Genomic DNA, 18,828 nt, shown 5'->3' on the forward strand with positions numbered 1-18,828 from the left:
ATTGTTAGCATTTAATTTTGTGGTTTGCCAAGAGCTACCTTTGCCATTTAATCTTGATCTCTACTCTCAGACCTGTCAGATGCTTTTTATGTGTAATAGCACTGTATCTAAAATTATATTTATAAATGTACATTATGCATCCTGATTCATAAATACACAACATACTCCAGTATGTTATGAGCATTTGCCCCCCATTTTTTCCCTTTTCCTCCAAATGTAATGTAACCTGTTCCCCGCTAATGAAGGACATGAAGGACATAAAAGCTTAGCATCTTTGCTTTCAACAACCTCCCTATAAGAAGCTGCACGTATTGTTACAGGACTTACAAAAAAAGTATTGCAATAATAAAAAAACCCCACCATGTTCACAAAACGTTGAATATATTGCTGTGGTGCCACTAGAAAGCTTATTTCTCAGATCTGTTGCTTTGTTTTATGAGAGAAGGGTCCATTTTATAAGATTCCCTAATTAATCCTGGTGAAAGTACAACATTTCCCCCTCTTTTTACAGGTACTTACATGATAGAAATATTTTGAGCTGTTGTAATTTTTAATTTGAATAAGTGAGTAGGCTTGGAGGACTGAGTATGAGAAAATGCTTCTATGGAGATTGAGCCACAGTGTAATGAGATATACATGTTGAACCGAATAATTTATAATTACAATAATGAAAAAAGTAACAGTAATTTTGCATTCTCTTATCACTAAGTTCTCCAGCCCTCTTCATTTCTCTGGTTTATCCAAAATTCCCTTAGGCAAAGACAAATGTGATATCACTTATTTTCTCAAATGAAACATGAAGTTTAATATTGTTTATCTTAAGGCCTCACACTATTATGCTCTGGTGTTAGTCATATGCATTGTGTTCATGTAGTACAGATAATAAGATAATACATTATGACACAGGACCCTTTGACATGCTTGTTCATAATATTCCCTATAAGATGGAAAATTTTGACCATTTCTCTCTTCCAAAGAGTTTGTGTCTGGGTAGAAATTATGGCATGGTCCATGCTTCAGTATATCAAGAAGAGTGATCGTGGCATAAATGCACAGAAGTATTGTGATGCTTGACTTCAGTGCGCTTTTCTGCAAAAAGTACCTGTGGAGTGTCCTGAAGGAGTTACATATCTAAAAGGAGAATTCACAAAAGACTGCAACCTGAATAGAAATCCATAAATGCTGGTCAATGGGAAGTGAAAGGAGGAATTTACTGGGGATGGTATATTCCAGTAGGTGGGATGGTATAAATTTTTGTTTTTCTATAAACTTCTGGGTCTTAGCTACTTATATGTTATAGTCAGGGATTAGAGAATTCAAACTCTTGCAGAGATACATGGTGGGATATGAATATCTCGATGGCAACCCACAACTCTGCCATCAAGAGATGCATCCAGAGAGGCAGGAGTCCCCTTCAGGTTTTGTTCCATGAATAATATCTACATGATCTAAGAGTGAGTTGTAGATTAAATCTACAGGAGATCTTGATTTACCAAACTGCTTTCCTAACAACTTTCTAATATACAGAAAAACACTAAAGGTGTTAAGTTTGCTATTGAAAAATGCAAGACAGTTTCATATGAACTGTATATATATTTCCTACTTATGGATGCAGACTGTGAATAAAACACAAGAATTAAAGTGCTTTCTGCTTTGTAGGAAAAGATACAGAAGTTTGCATAGCATGTGAAATCACAGAAGACAAAAGAATCCTAATGAATTTGTAGGGACACTGGTGAGGAATCTTTAAAGGTGAAGTGCTACAAGAGAGACACAATGAACTGCTACATGAAATGATACAGATATGGAAAATAATGTGAGGCAGTGGAATGTCATAGCAAAGAGGTAGGAAAAAGAAAAGTAAAAAAAGAAATACGTAGTAATTTAAACTTGGTATTCACAAAAGCCATTTTGTTCTGGAAAACAAATGGTGAAATAAATTAAAAAAAGAGCACAGTGAATTCAGAAGAACAACTGACCGCAAACTGAATGTTTAAAGGGAGAAAGTGAAAGAAAGAAACAAGTAACTATGGTGACTTCATCACAGATGTCTGAGACTTAGATTAAGGAAATAGAATAATACACTGTCTCTGCATATGAGCAAAATAATGTCACAGTAATACTGCTGGATACCTGGAAGAAAATACTTGTAATGTGAGAGAATGACCCAAGAAACAATACCTGATCGGATTAAAAACATTTTCTGCAACCAAAAAGGCATTTTGTGCTAGGAGCAATACAAGTGACCTTCACATACATGTTTGTGATACTTAAGAGAAGCAAAGGAGAACAGTGATATAAAACCTTTTTTTGGTACTTATACAAATGTTGTAGAGGAAAGAACTGTGTCTTCTTCAAAGAACACAGCAAACATTTATCAGGCAATAGCTTAGCATCTTTGCTTTCAACAGCCTCCCTGTAAGAAGCTGCACGTATTGTTACAGGACTTACAAAAAAAAGTAGCATCAGCATGGGGGCTTAAAGCTGCTGAGGGGAAAGAGGCAAAAGCATATTGTGTGAATTAAAAGAAACCCTGGATGCCATGTCTAATGCACGGTGTAAATGAGAATGTATTTGGTAAACAAGCACTGGGTTTAGAGAGGCAAGGCAGCGAAGCATTTGTACGTAAAAGTAGAAGTGTAATAAAGAAAACTAAATGTGGTATTAAATAATACTAATTATAAATCTAATGTTGGGGAAAAAGCTGTAATCCAGTCACCAAGCTCCTTTACATGAATTTTTTGTGATAGCAAAATCCATGCAGAAAACAGAAACTTAAGAAGAGGCAGAAAAGTAGATTTACATGCCAGAAATTTAAATATCAGTAAGACAGAGAACAAAAAAGGGATTGTTGGTGAAATTCCAAGGGTGAAGCTAAGAATTCTTTCTCCTCTATCATTTACACCTGGGTATTTGCTAGTGGGCAAACAAAAGAAGAGCTAGTTAAGAGCAGTAAACATAATAAATCAGAAAAGGAGACAAAGTAAGAGAGAACATGTTTAATGGAAAGAAAATGCTCCATTTCTTAGACATAAATGGGTAAACATTTCCACTGTAAAAAGATGTTTGGAACTGTTCCTAAGAATGTAATGTCCTCACTTGGACAGTAGAGGTTGACATTGAAGAAAGACCTCAGGCCAAAGACTGCTTTTCTGTTATTTTGTAAAAATACATTCTGCTGAACTTTAAATAATATTTTCTTCCTCCTTCATTTGCATTATGCAAGAAAAATATGGTAGTTTTGTCAAAATAATAGTAACATGAGAAGCAATGTGTGTTGGGTTGTTTTTTTTTTGCATTGCAACCAAAGCAACATGGACTAATAAAACGCACACAGAAGACTTCTTCAAAGAGAGTTAATAATTAGACTGGGATAAAGTAGGTGTTTCAGGTTTGTATTCACAGTTACAACCTGATCTCAAGCTAGGTTCTTAACACAGCTTGCTTTTCTTCTTAAAAGGTATGATAGAAGTGGTTGGGTCATTTAAAAATCACAGAACCAGGGACAATTATGGTTAGTGTAGTCGTGTGGGTCTGGCTCCACTCTTAGTTCAATTCATATTTTATTTTATTTTATTTTTTAAATACAAGTCGGAACGTTAACAGGGAAGGAATAGAAGATTCCTTCAGGAATATTTTGGTCATACCAGCGGCTGTCTGATTCTCTGGGAAGGCAGGAGACACAGTTTCAGACCACTGCTCCAAAAGGTCAATCCTAAAGATCTGAAGTGGCCTCATTGCTCACCCATGTGAGTACTCAGCTAAAGAACAAGTTGCTTTCTTGGAACACAGGTAGGTGGAGAGGACAGCTATGCAGCTATGGGATCATACAGGCAAGATAGTTGATGATTGTATTTGATTTCAGAGCATAAATCCCTTTGATGACTCTGATCCTCTCTTCACAAGTGTTTTGCTCTTTTATTCATCTCCTCTGCAGTCTGCTGGCTAGTGCTATAGTAACTAACCTGTCAGCTGATGAGGGACAGATAACTGTTTTTGGTGTCCATTGGTAAACACTTAGCTAGGCTGAGCCATACGACTTCTGATGAACTACAGCAGCACTTCAGTGAATAGGTTCCACCTATTTTTCTTACCCTTTTCAGTCTGCTGTCTGTCGCGTCAGAGCCAACTCTCCCTGTGGAATTTGTGATCCTGGTTCCCAATATAGGTGAATGAACATGCAATTTTACTCTTCTCCGTTCAACCTTAACAGAAGCTGACAAGCTTCTTTAAAATTAGCCAAATGTCTTGCAGAAGACTAATTTTGAAATGTCATGGGAAAACAGGGAGATTGCATATGACTGAGTGCTTGTGATGCAGAAACCTTAACAGGAAATGGTAAAGGCAGCAAACAAGACAGAGTAAGAAAAGCTATATTTCTGAGTACAAAAGTTGATAATTTGCTGTCTAATCATGCACTAATAAAAAAAAAAAAAAAAAAAAAAGGTTTAACAGTTTGTCCAAAAGGATTGACTTCAGTTTACAACACAAAAAATATGCAACCACAAATTCATCTTAGGAGTTGCTATGAAGATGCAATTTATCCTTTCCAAAATTTGGGGGATTTTGTTCCTCTTTGGTGTACTTGAATTTTTAATGAACTGTACGTCATAAATGAGAAAATCATTACAAGTCTGAGATAGAAAAGATCTACAATAGTGCCTCTACCATATCAATCTAGAACTGTTTCTGTAATCTTGTGTATGCTGTCTAGTGCAAAATAAATGATTCCTGTAATGGGGGCCTTAACTCTCCCTTTGAAAGAATGTCTTCTGTTTAATACTCTGGGCATTTTAGGTATTTGTAATTATATTTAGCCTAGATTTTCTACATTCAGTTTCATTTTGACAATCTAGGATAACTCAGTGACACTAACTTTTGCAGCAATCTTAGAAACCCAGCAGTCTTAGAAATCCCACAAATTACCATCCAACAGAGGCAGAAGAGGAAAACATTCTTTGTGATTATCTGTTATCTACAGTCTCAGAGAATTAATGATGACAGATTCCTCTGAAATGCTGCTAAGTAGCAGCAGTAGTTGCTTGTTTGCCATATTTTGGCTGCAGCCCTCTGGATCAGGAAATATCATCTGAGGTTGCAAATTCTACTTTATGCCTTTACGTAAAAGCATATAGCATAAGCCAGGGGATAAAATGTAATACTGTAGTGAGTCTAAGATCTAAGGATGAGAATGCATTTACTTCCACAAGGGTATTACTATTCTGGAACATAGTGTCAGATCTATGCACTTAGAATAAAATCCTGATCTAAGGAAAAGCAATAGCATACTTTAAGGAAGGCTAATAAAGCCTTTTTGTTCTGAAGATAGCTCTTTTAATATGTTTTCATTTTGTTCAATAGTGTTACGATTTTCAAACATGAAGTCAAGAGGTGGTAAGTGTCGGCCACACTGTCAGACCTCAATAAAGAAATGTCAAAACATGAATGTAACTTTTATTGAAAATGGTGACCAATTTTTTTAAAGTACTTGAAACATTTTTCTCAGTTGTGTTGGTGACGGAGATAATATGAATGTTTGTTTAGATAAGGAGATAGTTTTTGAACTATCTATTATATATAATGTAACTTTTTAATTTAGATGCCCTTATTGGGTGATAAAACATGTTCAGGATAGGTTGGTCGTATTTTAGATTTATGTTTATGATTCAATATATGTGCATGAGAAACATACTCTGAACTGGCAGACAGTCCCACTCTAGTTTTTAATTATACATAGATTATTTTTCTTTTTTTTCTTTTAGTGTTTCACAGTAATACTGCATTTGTTCATTTCATGCCAGGTGCTCATGACAGTGAGTTCTGATCTACTTGGGGATATTTCTAAAAGAATCAAACTGCGGCTTTTACCTTTAACCATGCTGTGATTTCTATTCCAGGGAAATTAAAATTCCCCTACCCACTTCTACATGTGCTCACCAGTATTCAGTACTCAGTAACAGAAGAATTTTAATGGAAAAGGAAAAGGGAAGAAAATCCAAACAGGTACGTAAGCCCTTAATTTTAAGCTTATTTACAATTTTGAGGTGCAATCGGATGCTAGTAGAACAGGTCACGGCTGGTTCTTGCTAACAGGAAAGCACTCTTCCAAAACAGAGAGCATGCAGTCTTCCTCACATAGCTCTGACAATGAAAATCAGTCCAAATTTCCTGTATTCTTGATATTCAAGGACATGGGACCAACTGTAAGCAAAGACTGGCAATCACGTTTAGGTGTTTGGTTGTTCAGACAGGTGGAAAATGCTCAAATACTTTTTCTAAATTTCCCATTTGAAGTGCCATGTATTCCAGTGCACCATGTCAAGTCACTTTGTACCACATTGTTTAACACAATGTGACTGATGCTATGCCTCAGAAATAGAAGTAACTGACAGTGCCTAATCTAGTTCATGAAAACATGACATTCAGAAGACGTACTTTGAGATGTATGCCATGCAATATTTTGATATACCCTTTCCTTTAATTTCTGTTGACCTGACTGCCCACTTTTCTCAGGGGCTTGCCTTTTGTAACAGTGTGTTTGGTGATGCTCCTTTTCAGAAACCTCTGTTAATTTCCACAGCATGTGAACCAAGATTTCAATGTTTTTTTCATCTTACAATCACCTGAACAACCTATCTATGAATATTTCAGAAATTTGGAAGTGGACTTCTTAATTCTTTCTTTGGAATTATAAGAGTTCAGATGTGATAAATTATGCTTCTCTAACCATCAAAATACAAATATGTACTCTGCACAGTTTTCTTTCATGAATACTTATAAGGTGTTATACCTTTAAAGAGCTCAGTGAGTGTGGTGAATCAATTCATAAGCTGTAATTTTTTTCTAATGGTTTGGCTTCAAAGGGAACTAAATGAAAAGATTCTTGGATAATATATTTGATTCAACTGTATTATCCTTAGCTATTATCTTCTCGATTCAACTCTATTGTCCTTTTCTATTATCTTCTCAATATTTTGTTTTCTCAAAAAAATATTTTAAACTATGTGCTAATACTTTACATAAAGTTATCAATAGGTATGAGTTATTCATAAAATGAGTTAATAAGCACACAAATATTTCATTCATTCTATGTCCTTAAGTTTAATCTTTTATAAAAGATGATCAATGCGACTGATTAGTTGCAAGTTATTTATTCAGGTTTTTATAATTAGGAATAATAAAATTCAAAATTATAGGAAAGGTTTCCACTAAATAATGACCAAAAATATTAATATATTTTGGACTTTAGGTTAAGCTTTTTTATCTGAACATCAGGTAGTGTCAAGAAACTAATAGCTTTCTATGGTGGCAGCATGTTATTTTGACAGTTGCACTGGAATGCTACATTTAAGCAGAAAGAGGAAATCTGCGATTGCTTTGTTGATCTTCCTATGAATTATTTTGCTGCGATGCTATAATCTGATATTGTATGTTACTTAGAACTAAGCCTTATGAAACATCACCCTGAAGGTCAAAAATAACTCTGTTATGAATTTAAAACAAGTGTTTGAAGGGAGGAAAAGAGGTTTGCAAACACACAGCTCTGTCTCCTGCAGATCTCATGGGGATTCTCAACTGCTGACTCCTTATCTTAACATGTAACGTAATAACCAATTACTGTCAAAGTTACCAGACCCATCAGACTCCTATTGCATTAACCTTATGCACTGGTTCAACAGAAATGCAATCAATCCACTGCTAAATTAATTACTAATTTTAAAGTTATCATTAAATAATATGATTCCAAAATTGGCATAAATCATGTGGTTAAGTATCAAATTAGGTATCAAGAAAGTCAAAGGAGTGGCAAGTCCTATTCAAAGGATTTCATTATATTCATTTGCTCAGAGCACTAAGAGGTCATAATTTTAACCTTGTATGGGTCCAAACCATATGAAAATTATTCATGTCACCAAAGGCCAGCAATAATTCTTTTAATTCCATGGCATATTAATGACCAACAATGAATGAGACCCTTAAGTGTCTCATTTATTGTCTTAAATATGAAAATGTTTTAAAGATTAGAAGGGAAATTGTTTGAATTAATTAACTGAACTGATGCTCAAGGGAACTGGTACAAGATTTTCAGACAAAGACTGAGAATTTACAATAATGACATTTCTTTCATGGTTAGAAAATAAAGTACCAGAGGGACTTTGAGGCACTCTTAACATTTTAGCTGATGTCTGTTGAGGGCTTGAGATTCCTCTGAAAGCATCAATTACGGCATGAAAGGCATCACATTAAAATAGCCATGAGGCCCACAAATTTCACCATTTAAATGGGAACAGATCAATGACACAATGAAAATTCAGAATGTAAATGGAGACTATTAAAGTAATAGGATCATTTATTAAAAAATGCTTTTTTTCCAAGAAAGATAATATGCAAAAGATAAAAACAGTACTGTGTTGAACAAGGCTAACAATCAAACTGTGTTGAATGGGGCTAACTTTTTTTCCTTCTTTTTTTATGACATCTGTTAAGAGAAAGCCCTTGGCTCATAACTGCAACTCTGCATCCTTATACTTTACAGTGGCCCAAGTGCTGGGTAGGATCACAGTGGATGCTTTGAATTAGTTTGAGGTTCTAGCTCATGTTGTTGCTACTTTTGAACATAGAATCACAGTATGGTTTCCTCCTTGGTTCTACACATAAATGAATTAGGAAAAAAAGATGCAAAGCTAAGGCAGACACTGCCTATGTTGATTTCAGTTTCTGTTATTATCAAATATAAATTTGACTATCAAGCAAGTGATTTGAAGACCTTTTTAACTTTCATTATTACTCAGCTGAAGGGACCAGCTTTACTACATTTTTAAAAAAATAAATCTCATGTATTGTCTCTTTTCTTTTTTTTTTTTTTTGTAATTGCTCAACTGTTTATTTATCCAACAAAAAGAAAGGATAGAAGTTAAAGGCTACACTGAAGATTGGTGCAAACTTTCCTTTTCTGATGATTTCTACCTGATTTTCAAGTCTTAAAATTTTCACTTAAATAGTCTTTTCTTCTCAGTGGAATAGTTGAACTCTCAGAAAATTGCCTTCCAAAAATTTATTTAACAAGATTTGTACCTGAAAATGTGCAGCTATTATAGGGTTGTATGTTTTGATATTATTTTTTTTTAAGGGTAGAGGTTTTTTTTTTTCCTGTTTTTGTTTGCTGGTTGTTTTCTTAACTTGTTGATTTGGAATAAACTTAATAATATTCACTTCAGTTGTGTTGTTATGTTTTCCTGGCACTCAAACTTATCAGTACAAGAAATTTCCAAACCTTAGCAATGAATTGAGAGCACTAACCACTTTTACATCTTTTTAGTGTATCCTGAGTGCGATCCTACCATCTAAAGGATGTCTAGGAAGGAATTCATGGAGGCTACATGGCAAAGAATACTGGCCCTCATTCCCTAAGGATAGTTATTAATAACAACTGAAGCTTTAGGCCATGAGATAAGCATCAGTAGGGAGAGGATAAAGGTGCCTCTTCAGGCCTGAAACTATGCTTAACATCATCTATCTTGCTCAGCATCAGCTAGGAAGTAAAACATAGTTTTCTTACTGTGAAAACATGTATCCTTTAGGTAATTTAAATACACAATATTCAGGAGAAGCATCCTCATTCTTCTCTCCCTCCTCTTACAGCATTGTTCAATGAAGATGGCCACGTGGCTTATTTTGCTTCTGTCCAGTTAGCAAAGTAAAAGCCTGTACCCTGAATTAGATGCTCATACTTTACATATAGTTAACAGGAACAACTGTGCATTAAAATGGTCTTTCATACTCGCCACTCTGGGTGTCTGGTTCTATCTAAAATGAATGGCACAAAATTATGAGAGGAATCACAAATCTCTCCAAGACGTAAGAACTCTGTTGAAGGGCTCTGTAGGTTGCACCTGTATCCTTGAGGGACCAGAGCTTAGAAACATATTCCTTTTCTTCCCAGAAAAGCCAAACACAATGCCCTGTTTAGCTTAAAAAGGGTCTTCAGCCCTCACACATGGGGCAGAGAGGTCTGCTGGGTTGCAGGGGAAGTCTATAGGGTGATAGTAACCTTTCTCAAAACTAGAATACTAAGGGCAACTCTGAGATAATTTTTTTGTTTGATTTTGAGAATCATTACCCATTTACATTGATTAGTACTTATTGTCCCACATAGAGGTCAGTGTCCTGAGGAAGGTAAAAAAATATGTAATGTATTCCAGAATGGCAAAATATTTCCCTGTGGGGAATAAATCAATTGCATACATGTTTCCACAATGCAGAGAAATACTCTGTATTGCCTTACAGTTTCCACCTACTTCTAAATGCTCTGCTTTTCAAACTCCAAGACATTGCTCACTTTGCTAAACTATTAATATACTTGGTGATTTTTAAGACTATAGAAACATTTCTACCTAGTGCGTGAAGTGAAGATTTCTTTGACTAGTATGTCTGCTTCCTTTCCAGGTTTTACTTATGAAGAAAATAGTCTCTTACCTGTTTGCAAACATGTATTTTATATATATAAAGAACCATAATGTATAGAAAGTCCTCATCATTTCTTATGTACCTTTGGGTTTGGCTGTGCTTCTTATGTTTTATTAATTTTAATGAAGCTTACTTCAGGTTTTCAATTGGTAGTTTTCCCAGGGGCCGCCTAAATTTCGTTAACTCCTTATTCCTCTTCTGTGGAAAGAAAAACTTGCATGGTCTATCTATATGCATTTCTCTAAGTGTACCTAGACTTAGGCTAGTCTCAGACATCCAACTTAAACCTAAAAATTTGAGTGTAACCATCTAAAAATGAACATTCTCCACTTAAAAAAAATCTTCACTGGCATTCTGACTTCTTTAGGTTTAAATCCTTTCTAACTATCTGTTTATTTTATGAAGACATTAACTGCTGCAACTACCTAGAACAGCAGCAAAAGTGTGTTGCTAGGGCTGGTGGTTGGATCACACATTGTGCTGCATATTGCAATGTGTCACAGCATTGTATGCAAGAACTGTGTTTGAATAAATACCCTGAAATAATTAAAAGTTGGGCCATTCTATTCACCTGAAACAACCGGGAAGTGCAGAGGGACTTGATGCGGCTACTGTAGCTAGGCAGAAACAGAAAATACTTGTCCATCATTTCCATATCACCTATTTGAGGTCAATACACACATGCATTTATCATTTCAGTTCATCTTCTCTTACCAAATAAAAAAAGGGGCTAAACGTAAACTATAAATTTCAGGTCCAGTGTGGCATATTAGATAAAAATGTAAATATAATGATTCCTCACCCTGCATATCAGTGAGTATGGTCTTCAATTATAAAATATGTAATGGTTATCTGTGCAAATAAAGCAGATAAATCTTTAAGTATATGTCAGTGAGACAATGCTATATGAGTATTTTAAAAAGGCTGATGCAATTGTGTCTTTATATAATGTATGTCTTCTGGAAAAAAACATAAATCTTTATATTGACCTACCTCCTCTTAATTCACTAAATTTTATAACATCATGGTATACTGAAAGGCTAGAAAATTTTGTTGGAACCTGGTGGCTCTGTCATTAATCATTCAGTTCTAATATTTTTAACATTATTTTTACCAATATTTCATTTTAAGTATGTCTTAAACAATAAAGTAAAACCAGACAGTCTGGAAAAAAAACCAAACTGGAAGAGTCTCACTTTCTGGCTGTCTATCCATTGTATTTTTGATTGAATCATAGAAGGATTGGGTTTGGAGTGTTAGAAGAGACCTTTAAAGTTCATCTAGTCCACTGTGACATGGGCAGGGATATCTTTCTCTAGATCAAGGTGCTCAAAACCTCGTCCACGCTGACTTCCAAAGATGGGGCATCCACAGCCTCTCTGGGCAACCTGTTCCAGTGTCCCACAACCCTTATCTAAAAGAATTTATTCATTACGTCTACTCTTAATCTACTTTCACTTTAAAACCACTGCCTCTTGTTCTGCCACTACAGGCCTTAAAGTCTATCTCCATCTTTCTTGCAAGCCTCCTTTATATATTGAAGGGCTGAAATAAGGTCTCCCTGGAACCTTCCCATCTCCAGTCTGAACAATGCCAAGTGTCTCATCCTTTCTTCACAGGAGAGGTGTTCCAGCCCTCTGACCAATTTTGAGACCCTCCTCTGGACCTGCTCCAGCAGCTCCATGTCCTTCCTGTACGGTGGACCCCAGAGCTGGGTGCAGTGCTCCGGGTGGGGTCTCATGAGAATACAGCAGAGGGGGAGAATCACCTCCTTCATCCTGCTGGCCGTGCAGCCCAGGATATGATTTGCTTTCTGGGCTGCAAGCACACATTGTCAGCTCACTTCCAATTTTTCATCCACTGATACCCAAGAGTTCTTTGCAGGGCTGTTCTCAATCCTTTCATCTGCCAGTTTGTATTGATATTGGGGTTGCCCTGACCCAGATGCAGGACCTTGTACTTGGCCTTGTTGAATTTCATGAGGTTAACATGGGTCCACTCCTCAAGCCTGTCAGGGTCCCTCTGGATGGCGTCCTTTAGTGAAAAAGAGAGAGAAAAAGGGTGATATAAAGCATCTCAGCAGAAAAGGAATTATAATTATTAGAAATACTCCATGTATCTGTTCAAAAAAAGTGTTTGTGTGGGTAAGTTTTGGGAGGCAAAGATATAGATAAGCTTTATAGGGAGAGAATACGTTGAATTTTCTAATATAAGCAAAAATTAGCAGTATTTTTTTTTTCGTGGGGATGGGGGTGGGGAGAAGGGAAAGAACTCACCACGGTATTCTCCTGTCAACTTCAGTATTTCCCCCTTTGCTGGAAGCTCTTATAGTTCTTGTTCTGAACTGAATATTTCTTGGCCTCCTTACTCCCCAAAAGGAACCTGGAACTTTTTTTAACAATGGAAAATAAGCCTTTCAATTAACTTTTCTCGTATTTAAGTTATTGGTATTAAAAATAACCTAATATCCATTCTGTGAATCTGGCTTTCAGATTGACAGATTGAGCTGTTTCATAACTTGAGGTAACAGGTACAAATGATAGAAGATACACCACAATCCCTTTCAAGCCAGCTACAGACAAGCTATCTGGGTATGCGGCTTTGAGCTACAAACATAGAATTTGTTCTTAAATTACTCCTGAGTGAATACAGTCTCTCAAAAGTATTAGGGACACAGCACTAATCTGGGTCATGAATAGCAGAGACAGCCACCATCCAAGCTTGTGACAGGTCTATGAGAATTCACAGCCCTTAATTGCAGCCTGCTATCTTTTCTTGGTCATCCATGGAGCAGAGATCACCAAATGCCCTGAACTGTGTCCTGGCTCTGTGATGTGAAAAAACAAGAATTTACATCAACTGTGTCTCAGTATTGGTTGGGCCACGTGGTCTTTGACTGATGAAGTGATGTCTCCAAAGGGTAAGGGCTTCCACAGTCACATAGTCATACATGTACTATGTAGTGACATGACATTTTTAAAAATGGAGTTTGCTGTGATAGTTCAGAAGAAAAAAAAAAAAAAAACAACCCTCCAAAATAAAACAAAACAAGTTTTGAAGACTGTACAACAGGTCTGCCTCTGTACTTAACACATTTTTCTTCTGCTCTCATTGACACACCTTCCTGTATTCCACACAGCACCTCCTTTCTGTCTCCCTTTGACCCATCCCCCTTTTAACAGGGATATTCCCCCTTGGAGGCACCGCTGGCCAGCCTATCCAGCAGTGTCTCACTAGTATTCGCTGGTGTTAGCTTCTGAAGCTGGAGCAAGCTTTGTTTGTGCCACTCATGCCATCAGGAAATCCAGTCTCTTCTGAATTTAAAGGAAAGACAGCTAAAACCCTAATAAAAACTTCACAATAAATTTAGCTCTTTTGTGCTAACATGTTTGATTGCCTGAGAAAGCATGACATGCATGGCAGAAGCATTGGTGACATACAGTTTCCACTGGAAAGAGCCCAATACATCACTGCTGGAGTTTTCATGGCTAGGTTTCTGATGACTAGTATATTCCAGGGACCTATCTAATCTATTTTACGCTGAAAAATTAATAATACTAAGGAATGCATACATAATAAAGATAAATGAAAACACATTACTGAAAATAACTTAAGTTCTCCAATAAGAGGTAGAAACATAATAGGATCCCAAAATTTAGTCATGCTATATATTGTCTTTACAGAAGAGGCATTCCATCAGACATGCTCCTATAGTCCTCCAGATTTTATGCTTTTCCATCTTTTCTTTCTCCATATTTCAGATGGGACAGAAAACTGAAATACAAGTTACTCAAACAGTAGTCTATAAAACTTTGCATTGCTTGCACACTCAAAGCCATTGACTGTGAATAGTTATGAATATGATAGCTGTATCCACTCAGATGGTAAATGGTGAGGAATACCACTGATCATGCATGGACAGTGCTTTGCCATGATTAGCGTAAATAGGGAATATGTTTTGATGAGATGATTGAATCTATTTGTAAAAAGCAATTTAATAAATCAAAATGCTGTTGTAAGACAGAGGAAGGAAGCGAGAATTCAGAATTAAACAGAAGAGGGAATTATTTATTACAATTAACCTTTTCATAGTAAATAGTAGAGACAACCAGTAAAGCAGTTAAAAAATAATTAATGTATTATCATCATTACTGATTAATGTATTAATATGAACATTACATATTTATAAGCATGAAGTATTTGTATACATTAACAATTTAATTATTTTTTTACCTCAATCTTATAGAAAATTTGCTGATTTACATCCATAGCAATGAGAGATGCATAAGTACATAAACCTTTAACAAAATACTGAGCAAAGAGCTCTTTCTCAACCATGAACTTTTGTTTTGTCATCGAGATTGGGTTGGTCTCATTTTTCAGTCTCATGGTCCTTGCAACTTTGAATATATTATGAAGAAATTCCCTGTGATTACCACTCAGGTATTAACCCTGAAGTCTGGCACTCCTTTGATTTCAAAATAACTTTTCCCCAGACGGGCAAAAACATATTCATAAAAGATTCAAGTCTGCTAAATAGATTATTAGACTTGGTTTTGGAATTTTTTATTTGCAAAAGTTTTTACAGACTTCTTTGGGTTTATGTATGTTTTAAATATTATTTTATTTTTCTTTTGTCCTTGTCTTTTTACTGTTAACTATGACAATGAGATTTTGACTTTTTTTTAAAGGGAAAGAATATTGGTTGTTTCACTTCATCCACAATGAGAGCTTGCAATGTTACTTATATTACGTTGAAACAAAAGTAAAATAAACACTTAACAGATTACGGAAAGAAAACCCTTAGCTAAATATGTCTCAGGCTTTTTGGTTTTCACTAACAAGAAGTTGCATTTTCAAAAACTGCTATGATAGTATTTGTAATTGGGAATATCCTGTTGTTATCAAACATTTACACATTTTTAAAAGCAGGTTAAGAATCATCATCTAAGTATGACAAACTGACGAGTATGATAATTTTCCTGCAACATATTATTCTGAAATGAGACCATCTACCCTACTTGGACTCCTTAAAGAGTCAAATACTGTTCTTGTATTAAACCATCATGAATGGAATGACTCAGCTAGATATGGCAGGTACACACAAGGTAGGGCATATCATGTTTTCATACAGACTTCTGTAGGCTTGTTGATAGAATGTGGAAAAGCAATATTCAGGCTTTAATTCTTTATCTGTCTCTAAGACTCTTGTAACTGTGCTGTATCACAGTAACACAGTTTAGACTGAAAACATATATTTTGACTGTTGGTAGGGTTGACTGAATCCATTTAAGTTTCCAAGATACTGCTGTAATGCCCAAAAGTGTGTTATTAATGTGGTGAGTCATGTTTTGATACAGCAATGTTCATCCAATTTCTGCATATATGAGACTGATCATATCTTCCATCCACTCTACTTTGACACTGACAAAAAATTAAATAATTTTAAGAATTGTATGATTCTGAGGACTTATCACATGGAACAAATGATGCACACCTTGCATGGGAAAACTAAGAGCTAGAAATAAGAGATGGCAATGGAAAAAACATGTTTTTTGACTATACATTTCTTGCCTAGCCACAGGAAGATTTTAAGTTTCTTGTTATCTACACCAAGTTTCACAAGATAAGGATTCATAACTAGAAGTTAGATCCATGAAGTCTGTCCTCCAAACACCTGAGCAGCACCTAGCCTGATCCCAACCTAATAGAATGCACACAATAAGAACTGATTCAAATTCAACAGACCTATGCCTCAGACAAACCTTATCTTTCCAATATTAGCTTTCTAATATTAGTTTCCCATGTATTAGTCCCGTCCTTAATAGGCATATGTCAGATTCTGTAAGCTCTTTAGAGTTTTTCTTTTCTCTGGCTGGGAGTTATCCCTAAGCACATAAACAATAGAAGTATTATGTGTTTCTTTAGTTTAAAAATTTGAACTGTTGTTCTGTAAAACATAGATGTTATCACTTTAACAGCACTGCTATGTTAATCTGCTTAATTTTCAGAATGAAAAAGTTGTTACTTTCGAGTATATAAATAGAACTTGCCAGTAGCAATCATATTTTGTTTTATTTTGTATTTCTATAGTTTTTTTCTGGCTTTACTTTTTGTTTCCACATTTTGCTTCCTTGAAGATGAAAATGAAATTAGATGGAAGGGGAAGAAAAGTATCCCAGGTTCCTTTTTTCTTCTGCTTGCCTTAGAAAGTAGAAACTTAAAAAGGGATCATAACAAGATAATAACAAGAATGGAGGGCTCATGTTCTGTTTTATGCACCTAACCAGTGTATATAAAATCTTACAGTGCTACGTACAAGGACATTTTCAAAGTAAGTATGCCTTCCCCATTTTCTTTCTCAGAAACAAAAACCCCAAAATCACCATGATTACAGAATCTGTGGTATAAATCACTTTGAATACAGGCTTAACCCATCTACTGATATCAGGTTCTGTCATAAAAGTGCAAATATATGAAAGTTTGAACTGAATTTAAATTTTCTGTAATATAGTCTTCACACCATACATTTATAGAATGAATTAATCCATTAAAAAACATCCATCTCTTAACTGATTATTTTGAACACAGCAAACTGTTTTCTTCCAAGAAGAAAGAAAAATGAAGCTTGATGACCACAATAACAACATGGATTCTGCTAGCAAGTTTGCACATGTGTTCACGTACATACATATGTACATATACGTAATCAGGGAAGTTGCAATTTCATACATATTTCTTGGTTGTCTGCAAAGCTTCATTTACAGGAATGTTTTTTCCATAGTCCATATAATTATTTTGTACATATTTAGTAAAAGAAAAGTCTATGCAAAGCATACACTTCATACATATGAGCTCTTTTCTAGAATTATTCCTCTGCATTAAATTTCAAATGTTCTGAGTTTTCTCAGTGAAGTCAATAAGGTTGTACACAGGCATAAAGGTGTTAATGCATGTGTAGGTAAAGATGTACAACAATAAAAAAGAGAATAAAAATGTACATCTGAGAGTTCACAGAAGTAATTATTTTAGTCAAGCAGCTATTATAGCAAAGCCTTATAACTCCCTGGTAACAAGAGACCAGAATGCCTGCTGTCAGTCTGCGTTTAGACTGGCATTAGAAAGAAAGTAACTTTAAAAATACTGCTATTACAGAAGCAACAAAGGGCTGAACAATTTCTCAGTCACTGAGTTAGTATCTTATCCTCATACTTTCTTTATCTTCTATACCCTTTACCATATGCAAACTCTGCTTCCAGCCAGGGGAGGCTGATCTGGGGAAAAAAGTTTGAAAGATTTGTGTTGTTGGAATTTCTTCCATGTGGTACCATCACCCATTTCAGGACGTCAAGATGTGAAGACTCCAGAGCCACATCCATGTGAGAGCTGCATTTCCATTGAAATGTACCAAAAGATTCTGTTGATGGACGGGGGGTGGAAAGGAGAATAATTTGCAGAAGTTCCTCTTCATAAAATGACGTGGAGACTTGAGAGGTAAATAATTAAGTTATGTTCTGTTGAATATGCTGTTCTAGACATGGGCCTGAAAACACAAGGCAAAAGTATTATTCAGATATTTTCATAGCCACTTACAGTGTAGAACCACAGTTTATCCAAAAGGTGATCCAAGACACTTGAAAATACTGTCTATGCCTTGGAGGTGTTAATTACTTGTTCTGACTTTACCTAGCATAAAATATTCAAATAGATTAGATTGACAATTATAAATGCAAGCATCTCCTGTAATTATGTAATAAGCCATTAAAATACTTTACTGGATCAGAGCCATTAGAGTCTAGCATATTTCAAAATCCATAGTTTAAACTTTAAGATGTAAAGCAGTATATTGAGAAACTCCTCAGTACTGCAGATACCGTGGGGGTTTTTTTGTAATAAGTTAATTTGCATACTGCATATGGTCTTTAAAGTTAAAGACACATATTAAAAGTAATGGAAATACCTTTTCTTCATTTAGTATAACCTTTTTTTAATGTGATTAATGGAAGAGAATGTTAAAGTTTAGTGTGCCTTCCCTATACATTTTCAAAGCTATTGTTTCCTTAAATACTCATTTCTCATGCTTTACAGGTTGTAGCAGAAATTGCACAGATCCATTTTGGGAATTAGTCTGTTTTTCAGTCCTGCATCTTTCCAATAGACAGGAATAATGCTTGGGTTTTTCTAGGCAAATCTGATTACATTCTGGCAAATTTAATGAAGATACAGGGTCAAATTATTATTTAAAATGTTTTGTACTGCTACTTTCAGGAAACCTGAATATCAGTTTTAGTCCCTGTTACAGCAGTGCAGCTGTAATGATCCTTGCTGGAATGCTTTGAATGTCACCTAAAAGCTGAAAAC

This window comes from Falco biarmicus, chromosome 5, assembly GCF_023638135.1.
Source record: "Falco biarmicus isolate bFalBia1 chromosome 5, bFalBia1.pri, whole genome shotgun sequence".
Taxonomy (NCBI): Eukaryota; Metazoa; Chordata; class Aves; order Falconiformes; family Falconidae; genus Falco; species Falco biarmicus.